Here is a 13,670-nt window from a genome sequence, read left to right on the forward strand (position 1 = left end):
CTGGTATTAAGTAACTAACTGGTTCCCTCAAGGTATGTTAAATCAAGGGCTTACTATTGGCCAGTATTATTGACAAGAGTAGATCCTGACCAGTAGAGCAGTAGAGGATAGTCACATGGGACGGGGGAGGTGGGGGAGGAGTGAGGGGGGGGGGTCATTAGCTTCTGTAGCCACTGGCTGATGCAAGCCTCTGTCATTGCTACTGTGGTCATTCTTAAGGCCATTGAGCAAGTATCAGATTGGGGGTCGGGGAGAGATATAGATGCAGCCCTGTCCACATGATGATTAAGAGGTTTTTGCTGCAATTGTAGGCACTCTGGATAGAATTTATATTGGACACAAATTTGTGTCCTTTCCGGACAGCCATCTGCTTTATCTTTCCTCAGTTCTCCTTGTCAGCAATCTTCCATTCTTGCTTATTCCAAATTTGTACCCATTTGGATAAATCATTCACCACTGCCTAAGAATTGATTTTAAAAAAAAAAACTGACCAAAGGCTTTCCATCCTGAAAGGTATAATGGACAATAAAAGGAACTGCTTGAAATTTTGCCAAATCAGAATATGTTTCTTCTGTATGGTCCCTCAGTACCTTCCCTGCAGGGACTGTAATGCTTTAGCAGTCCTCTTTTGGCTAGTACTGTCACAAATGAACTAAGCTCAGATTTCTCAAATTTATCAGCTGATTTATAGGGACTGCCTCCATGAAGATATAATCCTGGTTGAGGGAAAAAGCCTAGTAGTTAAGGGTTGTAATTAGCTGTTCAGGTATTCTGTGCCTTTGGGACCTCCATAAGCCCAGTCTTATGTTTACATATCAGATTATTGGTTAAAAGCATGCTATTTATGATTCGGTAGATCAGATAAACTCCAAAAAGGATTAATGATATGGTCACCTGGATTCCCTTAGTGTTAGGCATTTGCTATCTGTTAGAACTAGTGGCCAGCCATTAGATGTTTACTGAGAAAATTGTACCTGCTTAGCACTGCCTGGTGTGGCTCAGTTGGTTGGGCGTTGTCCCATGCACCAAGAGGTTTGATTCCCAGTCAGGTACATGCCCAGGTTGTGGGCTCAATCCCCAGCAGGAGGTAGCCCATCCATGTTCCTCTCTCCCTCTCCCTTTCTCTCTAAAATCAGTAAAAACTTTTTTAAATGGTACCTGCTTAAAGTAGGTTGGCTTGCTCCAGAACCCCAGTGGCATGCTCTGTGCTCAGATTGGGACACACTTGAAGCCACATGCAGCACCCTGATGCCCCAGGATCACAGTGTAGCCTGAGCAGCTGAGCTGTACTACTGTAGCATGTCTCACTTACAGAGCATTCTCCTGCTCTGAATTTTACTTGCAGTTGGCAGCTTTTTGGTTTACCCAGTAAAAGTATAAAAGTAGGACACCCAAATACAGGACATGTGTCATCTGTAATATGTAGGAGATTCTTGGGGCAACAAACTACTCTTCATTTCCAAGGAGATCCTCAAGGTCAGACCTCCTTTCCTTGCCAGTTGAAAAGAAATTCCATCTAATGGTCTGGGTAGGCAGTAACAGAAATGTTCATTAGCCAGAGTGTTAGCTATATGCCAAGTTTTAGTGGTTGTTTCAGTCTGGTCCAATAAGACCACATCTGGCCTGGCTGCAACAGAGCCACCATTCCTGGCAGTTCCTCCTCTAGTTTGGTAGAGAAGGAGACCAGCAACAGCTTCTCCTTCTTATAATACTTAACATCATAATGCGTAGAGTAAATATGCTGTCCGGCATCGAAAAGACCTCTTCAAGGAAGGAGGGTCAGGTCAGCAATACAGTCTAATGAGCACAATGTCAGTGTACTTAAAAGATTGTTACACCTGCACATCTATTTCATATCAGCCAAGGTTAAGATTATTGACACTTCAGTGGCTATTTAACTTCAGTGTTTTTAAATTTTTCAGAGTCTTTTTGAGTCAAGAGCAGGACATTTATAAATATACTATTTTTCCAAACAAAAACTGAAATCATAGGAGTTTCGGTTGTAATTCTATAACCACAGCTTTCAGGTGTTGATAATAGTTATATACCCACCTAGTTCCCAAAGCCTAACCATAGTGTTGGATTTGATAGTTAAAAAGACTTAATCATGTTTTGGTGGGAATATTTCATCTTAACATAAAGTAGATAGCTATTTTGATATGCAGAGGGGCAAGGAGAATCCTGATTTCATTTAGGAGACAGTGAGCATTGTTTCTAGAATAAGGCAAATGTGGAATGACTCTTAGCACTTTGTTTTTTTGGTCTGTAGCTCTAACACTTTCCTTGATTTTTTTTTTATTATTATTGGACAGTCAAAAAGAGATAAATATTCTGCACCAGCCTGGAGATGAGACTGTAATTTCAGAATTCTCACTTGATGTTTTCCTTACTTCTATAAATAGCCCATACTTACTGCTATTTTGTATATTCAACCACAAATGTTTAGAGTTCTGGTGGAAAATTTCAAATAATTGAGGCAATAACTACCAATAAAAACTTCCTCTTTTTATCAATTCTCTCTTATTCCCTGATGCTAACACCATTAGAATCTCATTACATTATTTATTAAATGTTTCTATTAGTACCAACCCGTTCCTTCTTTTTGCTATAAAACTTCATCTTGAAAAATTTGCACCATTTACCATTATTTGTATATAACTTTTTAATATTAGTTGATTAGTCTTTTAAAACAATTGGGGAGGCTGATTTCATTATAAATTATTATTTACCTTAAATTTCCCAAAGTGAACCTAATTCATTATTCAAGTGGACTGCTTAATAAAATGTACTATATAGGAATTTTTTTATTTTAAAATTCTTGAACTTAATATTTTCACAAATGTTAAAATGGTTTTAACTATCATTAAAGGGGACCCATTTTTGTGTGTTCTCTACCAGCCAAAAATGATAATTTTTTATCTCCTTCAAAGGGGACAATTTAAGCATTGTTACTTAAATTGGATTATCTAGAATTAAGCCAATGTCTCTGTAAACTGTTATCTTTAGATATTCTTTGGATATCACTGGTGAGAGGAGGCAGATATATTAAGTGCAAATACTTACATTAATTGCTGATTGAAAAATGATAAGAAAGAAAATCTTAATATTTTTTCTGAGAATTGACAGGGAAATCTTGGGTTGCTGTATTGAATTGAAATGATATTGTTCTTGTTATTTTCCTTTTATAAAGCCTGCTGAGCTTTCCCTTCCCTACCTGTACCTTTTTTTAAAAAAGTGTTCAAGTGCTTAGTGATTACTAAAGGAGTTATTTATTTATATACAGTGCTCTACTCTCCAATAGTAGCATGGGAATGTCTGATGATATTGATGCCTAAATAAAAGTTGATTTAATTGACCAGTTTTTATTTGGACTCTCTCTTCTTGTCAATGAAATGATGAGTTCTGAGAACTTAGAATTTTATAAGGGTCTTGGCTCACCACTTAAATATGGTAGAGAAATAAGAGAGTATGTCCTAGAGAAAAGGGGATTCTGCATATTTCCTGTCAAAAACAAAGATGGAATAAGTCCACAGGGTGAGGGCCAGAGCCTGTAAAGGATAAAGACAGAAAACCATAGGAAGCCATGTTACATGGAGCCATCAGGTCCAAGGGGTTTACCCTGAGTACATTTTGTTTTTCTTTAAAAAAAAACAAAAAAACAGGTACCATTGTTGTTATTGATTTTAGAGAGAGAGATAGAGAGATAGAAACACTGATGCTCAACCACAGAGCCACACAGAGTACATTTTCTTACTCAGAACTCTGAAGTAGATTCATCACTGAGATTGGTGTCTGGCCCAATGTGGGAGTAGGCACACCTTGGTTTTATTGTGCTTCGCTTCATTGTGCTTCACAGATGTTGCATATTTTTTTTCTTTCTTTTTTTTTTTTTTTTTTTTACAAATTGTCAACTACACTGTCCACAAGCAAAAAGATTACAAATACTTTATTGAGACACTTGCTTTATTGCAGTGGTCTGGAACCAAACCCATGATATCTCTGAGATAGGCCTGTACTCAAGGGTGAATGAACCAGTATAACTTTATATAACATTTCATAGGCAGTTTTGTCAGTTGGTCTTATAGGACTGAGTTTAAATATTGGTTGGCCCTAAATCAAAAGACCGGGGGGGGTGGGGGAATGAAGTTACCTTCAAGTCAGAGCTTACAAAGTATTATTTAATTGAATGGAATCTAACTTAACTTTATGCTTTAAAAAAAAAAAAAAAAGGAAACTAGGCATAGGCAAAAGAACGGAAGGACGGGGCCATTGTTCATTTTTCTTTTGTGAGGCCTTTTTTTGTTCCTTTTCTTTTAAGGAAAGCAACTACTGTGGAGAAAGACATTTCACATCTAGGTTTATGACTTAAGCAAGTCAATTAGCTTTGCTAGACTTCAGTTTTCTGGTCTATTAACAAAAAGTTTAAATTTTAGGATTTATGTGAATATCCATTATGTTCACTTGACTCCCCTTTTTTTTTTCTTTTTTTGATCTGTGTTCACTCAGGTTCTCCTTGCCATCCTTAGTTTTTCCATATTCAAATATAGAAAGACTCACCATCTTCATTTTTTTCTGTTCGCCTTCCCTACCTCTTCCAAACCTCTTGGCCATCTGCATTATCTCCTGTACTCTGCACATCTGAGACAGAGTCGGTGTTTGTCCCACTGGTGAGAACATTTTATTAAATGAGTATGTTACTGCATTTGGGGATTTGAGATAATCATTTAAAGTGTAATATGCCTTCCTGTGACAAGATTAAAAATTACATGTTGGGCAACAGTGTGGTGATTACGGGTGGAAGGGGATGGGTGGAGGTGGTAGAGGGCATAGAGGGGATAAAAGGTGATGGAAAAATAAATTAAAATTTAAAAAATTACATGTCGCCGAAACCGGTTTGGCTCAGTGGATAGAGCGTCGGCCTGCGGACTGAAGGGTCCCAGGTTCGATTCCGGTCAAGGGCATGTACCTGGGTTGCGGGCACATCCCCAGTGGGGGGTGTGCAGGAGGCAGCTGATCGATGTTTCTCTCTCATCGATGTTTCTAACTCTCTATCTCTCTCCCTTCCTCTCTGTAAAAAATCAATAAAATATATTTTTTTAAAAAAAATAAATAAATAAAAAAAATAAAAAATTACATGTCAAAGTTTATCTAAAGACAAATCTTGTGTTGAAATAACTGGCAGGTTGCTGGCAGTGGAATTTACCTACTATCTCATCTATTTATACTCAAAGGAGAAGGGCTGTTATTGAGCACAATATTCATGTCAGGTTTGATTGTTGGACTGAGTTTCATTTCATACTTAAATTTCTGTGTAGTTCAGGTTTGAGTTTTGTTTTTTAGTGGTAGGTGTTTAGTTTGAGAGCAGGGAGGAAGAACATTTTGTGATCTAAAGCAGCAGTGATATATTTTTTTAAATATATTTGTATTGATTTCAGAGAGGAAGAAAGAGGGGGGAGAGAGAGAGAGAAAGAGAGAGAGAGAGACATCAATGATGAGAGAGAATCATTGATTGGCTGCCTCCTGCACCCCCACCCCCAATTGGGAATCGAGCCCGCAACCTAGGCATGTGCCCTTGACTGGAATCAAACCCGGGACCCTTCAGTCCACAGGCTGAGGCTCTATCCACTGAGCTAAACCAGCCAAGGCAGTGATTCTTAAATTAGTAATTCCCTTTGAGCTGGTCTCTGGCCTCATTTCAGACTCCTTGCTCATGTTAACTAATCATTAACAGCTGAGAAATACCCATTTAGTTTTTTCATAATTTTATCTATCAGCTTAACAACCACACAATCATTCCCTACCCACTCCAACTGTGGAAGCCTTTTTTTATTTCTCTAGCCACAATGCTATATTTCTTAAAGAGCTTAAGTTGTAAGAGTATTTTCTCCTAATGGCTGATTATTAAATTCCTTTCTGGACTTTGGTGGTTAGTATATTCCCAGCAATATTTGTGTGACAATGAATGCATTTCACACTGGGTATAGCCTGTAAAATCACTTGGCACGATCGCGTGTTAGCTTCTGAAAAACTGGAGGGCCCTCACTAGAGTGCTACATGGCAGGAAGGCAGAGACTATTTAGGACCCATCCTGTAGTTGAAATCCAGTCTCGTAGTATAACTCTATGTTTTTCAATTCATAAAACGTTTACTTAGTTTTAAATTTTATGTTTCTGTTAAAGCATTTAGCTCTATTATAAGTGAAAGAAGGTGTTGTTTTCCTTGTACCATGCTTTTGGTACCATATGTCTGGTTCTCATATTTACTTTTTCTGTTTAAAAAAAAATAACACATGCTCATTGTCAGAAATTCAAATATATAAGATCTGAAGGAGACAGCTGAAGTGCTCCCAACATCAAAAGACAGTGATTAATAATTAGTGAACATCATTCCAATCCTCTCATTTTACATATATGACATCATTTGTTGGTTGGTCACAGATCTCCCTGTCCCTCGCCACTGGAGTCAGTGTAATTTAAGTTCAGTGCTGCAGTGAGGAACTGGTTTAAACTAGGAGTCACGTGTCATATCTACAACCTTTGATCTTTAGAAGGTCAATACTGAAGGTGACTCAGTTGGATGAGATATACTTTTCCCTACTAAAGTGGCCTGTCTATCAATACAAACATTCCCTTAAACATGCTAAACCCTGGGCCACATATCACACAGAGACCTGGGGAAGTCCCTGTTTTTACAGAAGCCGTGGTTTTAGTGGTTTCGCATTGTGTTTATAAGTGGTAAGATGTGGAGGCAGTACAGGGCCTCAGCGGCCATCCTGCCAACTGCCTGATTTTATAGATGAGTCTCTTGAGGTTTCTCGATGTTCAGTCAAATTCCCAGGCATTTAGCTAGAAACACAAGAGGAACAAGAAAAATCCAGATTACTTCACTCCCAAGCCAGTGTTCTTTCTAGGCTGCCACACACGATTTTCAGAGAAGTGGGCAATGTAGGAGGTAAGAGCACAGCTTTGGAGGCAGAGATATGATTAGACCTAAATCTTGGATTCACCACTCTCTAACTCTGTGACCTTTGACATCATCTCGAAGATTTTGTTTCCTTATCTGTAAAATGAGGATATTACCTCATAGGGTTATTGAGGAAATAAGGTAATGTTTTAAGATATTTCAACATAATTCCTGCAAAGGGAAGTGCTCGGTAATGAATAAATTAATAGTAGCTCTTTGTTATTAACATATTCTAATTCATTTGGACCCCAACGTCATTGGATTTGGGGGCTGAAAGGAAGGAGCCCTGAGATCATCTCGTTGCCTCTTTGTTTTACAGACAAGGAAGCTAACACCTGAGAGGTTAACTGACATATGTGAGACCCTCAGCCCCTTCACATAGAGCCTAGCTCAGTGCCCAAGGTCATTCGTTTCTCAGAGCTATGTTCTTTGAGACCTTGTAAAATAAGTGAAGCCAAAAGTGGGCCTATGTATTTTTCATGAAACTACTTCTAGGAATGTTCTGGCATCTGACATAAACCTGCTTTCGATACAGATTATTGCCATAGTTCTGTGATTTTTTTTTTTTTGACAGCTCTTAGAAACTAAGATGTCAAATAATGGCTTAAGAGAAAGTGCTTATAATTTGGTTATCTTAAACTCAGATTAACTTCTTGAGGTTTCTGCAAGAAATCTCCAGGTGCTTTACCATTTTGTTCATTTTGCTCTCCTTTTTTCTAAACCCTGTTTTCCCTAGTTTTGCATGGCTTCCTCTCAAAATAATCCAAAATATAGTTAGGATTTATTTTTAAGTCTTAAAAATAAAAGGTATTTCTTTCCTTTTGGATTTTGGTTATCTTTTTTTTTTTTAAATATATTTTATTGATTTTTTACAGAGAGAAAGGGAGAGAGATAGTTAGAAACATCGATGAGAGAGAAACATCAATCAGCTGCCTCCTGCACATCTCCTACTGGGGATATGCCCACAACCCAGGTACATGCCCTTGACCGGAATCGAACCTGGGACCCCTCAGTCCGCAGGCCGACGCTCTATCCACTGAACCAAACCGGTTTCGGCGGATTTTGGTTATCTTGATTATTAAAACCTACATCTGTAGTGTTTCTGTTTTTTGAGGATTTGGGTGTTTTCAGAATACAGACTATATAAAGTTAGTCTTATTCTCAGGAAAAATAGTAGACTGATGTTTTTGCCTTGAGGCATTTAGAGAAAACGTTACAGCCCCTCACCTCAAAAAGCATCTCACTGTCCTGTAGCATTGCCCCACAGCTGGGAAATCACACAATGTGCTACATCAGTGTGCTGCGGATTCAGAGAAAGGAAATCTGATGGAAAAGCCTACTAAAAGAAAAGGAGTCTTGAACTCAAAAAAGTCTACATAGTGGTATATCACAGCAGAAGCAAGAAAAGCTGACGAGGTCTGGGAAGACAGAACTTTATACAAGGGAGTGTCTGCGTGTGTATGTGTGGATGCATATATATAGTGTCCCCAAAAAATGTATACACACACTTGGGATAATTATAAAGGCAGTGTTTATTAAAAATATATTTCATTTTCAAAATAGAACTGTCAGCTATTAAAGTGTGTATCATTTTAGGGGGACACCCTGTGTGTGTGATGTGTGAAAACTTGAGAAATCCTTCTACTTGTGTCTTTTCCAGGCTTTCCATTTTCATGTCTGCTCAGCAGCTAAATGCATGGACTAGATAACCTCAATTAAACTTAACTGAATTAAATTCTATTTTTAGGGTAACAGCGCTGCCCACATACATACACTGTGCCTCTAGTACTATTCATCCATCTTGTTGCTAACAAGAAAGCTGCATGTCCTGCTAGCTTGCCCTGTAGCCTAGGAGTGCGAGGAGCCGTGAGTAACCCTTCACCCACAGGCCCAGGTTGGGAGTGGTCCCATCACTAGGATAAGACTGGCTCTCATTCCCACTGAGCTGACTATCCTTACTTCCCATCTATTTTTCTGCCCTCTATGCTTGCTTCCTCAACTCTGTATATTACCTGCTAGGCAGTATAATAAGTTTCTAAAGGGCAAGCATCAAATCACCGTTTCAGGAGTCTATTTCAGATGAGGGTAGTATGTAGATTGGAGGGATTAAATAGACTTCCCAGGGAGGTCTACCCATACACACACACACACACACACACACAAAAAAAAGATCATGAGCTCCCCTCCTCCCATACATACATACAGTCAAAGTCAGATACGTTCAAACACAGGTGTACTTAACCCTGACATAGATTTAATGAGCCCAAATGTAAAACAGTACATTTTGGCTAAAATAAAGTCCATTTTTCATTCTAGATTGAAATTCTTGCCCTAGCTGGTTTGGCTCAGTGACTAGAGCATCGGCCTGCTGACTGAAGTGTCCAGTTTTGATTCTAGTCAAGGGCACGTGCCCGGGTTGCAGGCTCAGTTCCCAGTGGGGGGGCGTATAGGAGGCAGCTGATCAGTGATTCTCTCCCTTCATCTCTGAAATCAATAAAAATGTACTAAAAAAACCATCTAAGTGTACAGCATTTAAAAATAGAAAAGAAATTTTTAAAAAATCCTTGCAAAGGTCATTTTACTTTCTGCCTAGAAGATGAACAATTAAGCAGAATATTATATACTAGAGGCCCAAAGCACGAAATTCGTGCACTCCCGGGGTGGGGGTCCCTCAATTCAGGCTGCACCCTCTTGCAGTCTGGGAGCCCCCCGGGGGATGTCCGACTGCCACGGAGGTGGAGAGGCTCCCACCACCACCACTGCACTCGCCAGCTGTGAGCCCAGCTTCTGGCTGAGCCACGCTCCCCCTGTGGGAGCGCACTGACCACCAGGGCAGCTCCTGCATTGAGCATCTGCCCCCTGGTGGTCAGTACACGTCATAGCGACCGGTCATTCTGCCATTTGGTCGATTTGCGTATTAGCCCTTTATTATATAGGATAGCTAGTATTTATCAAGCATAATGTCTAACATGTACAGTGACCAATGACAGTATTTGGAGAATTGGACAATTTAAAATCTTGAAGATTTCTGGAGAAATTATAGCCCAAATTGCAAGTAAATAGAAGCATGTGCCTTGTCCTGTGTCACACATGTACTACTTTCCTCATGGGCTTATAATTTCAAGAGAGCAATTTTATTTTAATTGTTAAATCTGAAGCCTAACAAAGCCCTGTGTGACAGGTACCTATGAGCACCCATTAATTCCCTACTCAAATCCCTGAGTAGTATTAGAAAGTTAGAACTATTCAGTTATCATACTCTGGAATTCATTCTTTGGAACCTCATATCCTAATGTCTAAATCTTTAAGCTCATCTAGCTAAAAGAAAAGGTATTTTGTTTGTTTTCATCCCAGCTTCTACAGGGGCAGTTACTTTTAATTTGAAGAGTAGCAGGTCTTGGAGATCATTAAAAGGATATATGACCAGTTTTCTCACCCTAAATTCAATAAGGAAGAGCATGGAAACAGTGTTCTTGAGGACATCTTTAGAAACTATGGAAAAGTTGCCATCTTGCTTTCTAATAAATATAAGTTGGATGTAAGAGTGGGAAGACTTGAGATTCACTGAGCTAACAATTTATCTTAGTAATGAAATTGTATTTCTCTGCTAATGAGCTTGGTGAGATAGTAATTATGAGTAGATCTGCAGAATATGTAAGAGAACCATTAGTTTACTTTTGAGGGATTCGCTCCCTGTAGCATATAGTCGTTTTCTCTCTTTTTATTTTTCATTCTGTGGTATGTAGTTTCCCTAAGGGAAAAAAAAATTAATATTTTCCCCCATTTTTCAATGTCCATTGAGGAAAACTGAAGTTTTGGGAAAGTGTTATGTTTATCATGTAGTTTTGTGTTTTTTTGTTGTTGTTTTTTATATTTTATTGATTTTTCACAGAGAGGAAGGGAGAGAGACAGAGAGTTAGAAACATCGATGAGAGAGAAACATCGATCAGCCGCCTCCTGCACATCCCCCACTAGGGATGTGCCAGCAACCAAGGTACATGCCCTTTACCGGAATCGAACCTGGGACCTTTCAGTCCGCAAGCCGACGCTCTATCCATTGAGCCAAACCGGTTTCGGCTATCATGTAGTTTTGTGTGCTTACCAATACACATACCACACAGTAACCCAGGAGGACACATAGATCCTAATTTGAGAATAAAAATTAGATTCAGGTTTTGTTTTTCTGGTCACCTAAAAAGCAGAATGTTTATCAACACTAGAAGTCAAGGTTTTCTCTATCAGGGACTCTTCCTTTTGCTAAGAAACCTTAATAAAACATTTCCTATGATACTTTGCTCTAATCTGATGAATGCTTGAGACATGGGATACTAGCATCATAGATATCACTTGATATATTTTCCCAAAGGGAACTAAACATTAGTAATCTCACACACACTGCTTTACTTGGTGAGGTTGGTAATTGTTTGGCTTTCTGTCTGACCCTAATTATTTCCAGCCATTTTCAGAAAACAGCAGGAACACTATAGCTTCCTTGCTCAGAAAGGGAGGATCATAGGTGCCTTACCTATGGGTTCATTCCCCCAGAAAAAGGGCACAGGTGTCCTTGGATGTCACCAAACATAGTGAGGAAAGAGTGTTCTATGAACAGCCCCCATTGTGAAGTCCTGATAGGTGCCAATTTCTAATCATTGGAAAGAAAAAAGTGAGTTTCCAAGACTACTCAGAACAGATTACAATAGTGCCCCTTGTTTGTGGTTTCACTTTCTGTCATTTCAGTTATCTGCAGTCAACCCTGGTCTGAAAATATTAAATGGAAAATTGCAGAAATAAACAATTCATTAGTCATGGCTAGATGATCCTCCTTTTGATGTATAGTCAGAAAGTCAGTAGTAGCCTAATGCTACGTCACAATGCCTATGTCGTTCACCTCGCTCCATCTCTTCACATAAATTTTGTATCTTCTCACATCATCACAAGAAGGGTTAGTACAGTACAATAAGATATTTTGAGCCCTGGCCGGGTTTTCTTAGTGGTTAGAGCATTGGCACTCAGACTGATGGGTCCCGGATTCGATTCTGGTCAAGGGCTCATACCTCAGTTGCAGGTTGTAGGTTCAATCCTTGGCCCTGGTTGGGGCGAGAGCAGGAGGCAACCAATCAATGTGTCTCTCTAACATCATTGTTTCTCCCCGCCCTCCCCCCTTTCACTCTTGCCGCCACCTTCTTCCTCCCTCCCTTCCACTCTATGTAAAAATCAATGAGAAAAATATCCTTGGATGAGGATAAATTTTTTTTTAAGATATTTTGAGAAGATTCCACATTCAGTTAGATATTATATTATAACTAGAGGCCCGGTGCACAAAAATTTGTGCACTCGGGGTTGGGAGAGGAGGTCCCTCAGCCTGGCCTGTGCCCTCTCACAGTCTGGGACCCATCAGGAGATAAGGACCTGCTGGTTTAGGCCTGCTCCCGGGTGGCAGAGGGCAGGCCTAATCCTAGGTGTAACCCCTGGTCGGGCTCAGAGCAGGGCCCATTGGGGAGTTGGGGCCCCGCCTCCTGTCATGCACAGAGCAGGGCGGATTGGGAGGTTGCGATGCCACCCTCAGTCATGCTCAGGGTAGGGCCGATTGGGGGGTTGGGGCACCACCCCCTGTCACGCTCAAGGCAGGGTCCATAGGGAGGTTGCAGCGCCACTCCTGTCATGCACAGAGCAGGGCCGATCAGAGGGTTGGGGCTCCGCACCCTGTCACACTGATCCCGGTGCTGGGAAGCCTCGCTGCTCCGCTGATCCCAGGGCCAGGCCGCCTCTCGGCTCCCCTGATCCCTGGCCCGGAGGCCTCTCGGCTCCGCTGATCACCGGAGCGGGAGGCCTCTGGACTCCGCTGATCACCGGGGCCTCCGACTCCGCTGATCACGGGGCCGGGAGGCCTCTGGACTCCGCTGATCACCGGGGCTGGGAGGCCTCTCGGCTCCGCTGATCACCGGGCCGGGAGGCCTCTGGACTCCGCTGATCACAGGGGCTGGGAGGCCTCTCGACTCCGCTGATCACCGGGGCTGGGAGGCCTCTGGACTCCGCTGATCACAGGGGCTGGGAGGCCTCTCGGCTCCGCTGATCACCGGGGCCGGGAGGCCTCTCGGCTCCGCTGATCACCGGGGCCGGGAGGCCTCTCGGCTCCGCTGATCACCGGGGCCGGGAGGCCTCTCGGATCCGCTGATCACCGGGGCCGGGAGGCCTCTCGGCTCCGCTGATCACCGGGGCTGGGAGGCCTCTTGGCTCCGCTGATTACCGGGCCGGGAGGCCTCTCGACTCCGCTGATCACCTGGGCTGGGAGGCCTCTCGGATCCGCTGACCACTGGGGCTGGGAGGCCTCTCGGATCTGCTGATCACTGGCCCTGAGGCCTCTCTGCTCTGCTGCTTCAGGGCTGTTTGGCTTCGCTCTGCTTGGAGCCTGAGTATGCAAATTAACCGCCATCTTTTAGCTTCTATAATTGAAACATTGTATCTTTTGGAGTTGTTGCTTCAGGAGCTCAGAGCCCTGCAGCTGCGGGGATCCTTGACTTTCTCCATCGCTGGGGCAACCAAGCCTCCTATTCTCAGCTGCCTGGCTGCCAGCCACCATCTTGGCTGACAGTTAATTTGCATATCTCGCTGATTAGCCAATGAAAAAGGTATCGGTTGTACGCCAATTACCATTTTTCTCTTTTATTAGTATAGGATTCTATTTTATTGTTAGTTATTGTTAATCC

General features: G+C 41.6%; 1 protein-coding gene across 5 annotated transcripts in view; it reads left to right on the plus strand.

The window, feature by feature from the left end:
- KLHL7 (kelch like family member 7) overlaps positions 1-13,670 on the plus strand; it is a 50,394-nt gene that overhangs the window by 27,446 nt on the left and 9,278 nt on the right. The gene's annotated exons all lie outside the window — the stretch shown is intronic.

This window comes from Myotis daubentonii, chromosome 10, assembly GCF_963259705.1.
Source record: "Myotis daubentonii chromosome 10, mMyoDau2.1, whole genome shotgun sequence".
NCBI lineage: Eukaryota > Metazoa > Chordata > Mammalia > Chiroptera > Vespertilionidae > Myotis > Myotis daubentonii.